This window comes from Oryzias melastigma, linkage group LG22 (assembly GCF_002922805.2).
Source record: "Oryzias melastigma strain HK-1 linkage group LG22, ASM292280v2, whole genome shotgun sequence".
In the NCBI taxonomy this organism is placed as follows: domain Eukaryota; kingdom Metazoa; phylum Chordata; class Actinopteri; order Beloniformes; family Adrianichthyidae; genus Oryzias; species Oryzias melastigma.
In genome coordinates this window covers 26,497,224-26,499,597 of record NC_050533.1, presented here as the reverse complement: position 1 = coordinate 26,499,597, position 2,374 = coordinate 26,497,224, and positions in this window count along the sequence as shown.

The window sequence follows — 2,374 nt, the reverse complement described above, 5'->3', positions numbered from 1 at the left end:
GCGCTGTAGCACTTCTATGATACCCTATTTCACGCCTGTTATACCCCTGTTATACCCTTGTTATACCCCAGTTATACCCCTGTTGCACCCCTGTTGTACCCCTGTTATACTTCTGTTGCACCCCTGTTATACCCCTGTGGCACCCCTGTTATACCCATGTTATACTTCTGTTAGACCCCGGTTATAGCCCTGTTAGACCCCGTTAGACTCCTGTTATACCCTTGTTCTACCCCTGTAATAGTCTTGTTATACCCCTGTTATACCCCTGTTATACCCCTGTTGCACCCCTGTTATAGCCCTGTAGCACCGCTGTTATACCCTATTTCACCCCTGTTATACCAATGTTATACCCCTGTTATACCTATTTTGCACCCCTGTCATACCCCTGTTATACCCTGTTGTACCCTTGTTATACCCCGTTAGACTCCTGTTATACCCTTGTTAAACCCCTGTAATACCCTTGTCAACCCCTGTTATAGCCCTGTAGCACCGCTGTTATAACCTATTTCACCCCTGTTATACCCCTGTTAGACCCATGTTGCACCCCTGTCATACGCCTGTTATACTCCTGTTAGACCCCTGTTATAGCCCTGTTGAATTGCTTTCATACCCTATTTACCCCCTGTTATACCCCTGTTTTACCCTTCTTATACCCCTTCTGCACCCCTGTCATACCCCTGTTATACCCCTTTTATACCGCTGTTATACCCTGTTTCGGGTGAAAGAGGATATACAGCGGTACACACAGTACAGTGCAGAGTGCAGAGTGCAGAGTGCAGTGTTCTGATCCCGTTTGTGCAATAAGGTACATATCATTTTACATGTTGTTAGTGACTTCTATAGCTCACTGAGATAGTGGTCTGACTGGTGTTCCAAGTGCGTGTGTTCAAGGCCGACTTCGGACGCTGATGCCACAGTAGTCCCATGTGTGGTAATTATTTTTGCTTTTTTACTGTGACGATGTAATGATGAGGATGTTGGTTCAAGCCCAAGTGTGGAATTGGTTTCTGAGTGGACTTCTTGAACTGGTTCCCCATGCAGAATCTCAAACACCTGAAGGTGTTCNGTTGTTAGTGACTTCTATAGCTTACTGAGATAGTGGTCTGACTGGTGTTCCAAGTGCGTGTGTTCAAGGCCCACTTCGGACGCTGATGCCACAGTAGTCTCATGTGTGGTAATTGCTTTTGCTTTTTTAATCAATGCAACTGTGTGAAATGGGTGTTGTAGTCCGGTTATTTCATCAAGCCATATAATTTCCTTTCCTTGTAAGTCCATCCTTCGACCACTAGGGGTCCTCTCCGTGTTCAGTTCTTTCCTTTGCTACTTGGGGGAGCCAGCGACACCCCCAAAATGTACAATTTCCAATTTTTCTTTAATAGCATTTATGTTTTTATACTTAATTGGCCCAAATCAGTCTAGAATGAAGAAAAACTCACTTATGTCTGTCGGGGTCAGCAACTTAGATTCACTTAGGATGTTTTGTCTATTTAAAAAAAAAAAAAATTACCGTACATTTTCCAGTTTTTCTTGAATTGCTTTTATGTTTTTATAACTAAGTGGTCCAAATCAGTTTAAAATGAAGAAATTGACATATCTATCGGGGTCAGCAACTTAGATTCAGATTGGATGCTTTTCCTATTTTTTATTAATGTTTTTATTGTTAATTTTTTAGTCTTTTTTTTAATAGCATTTATGTTTTTATATCTAATTGGTCCAAATCACTCTAAAACATTAAAGTTTGCTCAGATCTATTGGGGTCAGCAATTAAGATTCACTTTGGATGCTTTTTCTATTTTTAATCAATATTATACTTTAAAATTTTCTTTCCTTGTGAGTCCCTCCCTCGACCACTAGGGGTCCTCTCCATGTTCAGTTCTTTCCTTGGCCACTTGGGGGCGCCAGCTGTAATACAATATTTTGATTAAATTCTAATTCCATTTTATTCTTATATGTAAACATTTAATGTGATATGCAGCATTGTTTGGAGAAGGTTTGACCAGTCCTATAAAAGGCTTAGGCCTTGTCAGTTCGTCGGAACACGTATGACAGAGCCTTCCCTACATGCCTGTGCGCGCCGCGTCTATTTATCTGAAGTTGCTATTAAACACTTGTGTTAATCTTAAGATGTGTGTGCTCTTCCATCGGATTTCACATTTTTCCACAACAATTTGGTGTCAGAAGTGGGATCCCGGACGTGTCCGTCGGGACGGAGGACCACGAAGGTTGGCCACCTAGATCCTGAAGGGACGGGGGTCCGTCGTTCCGATCGACCGTGACGGGATCCGTCAAAAGAACCTGGGTGGACTTAATCCGGTGAGGAGCATTCCAATTATTTTCTTTTCTCGTTTATTCTTCCTTTGATTATTAATTTGGG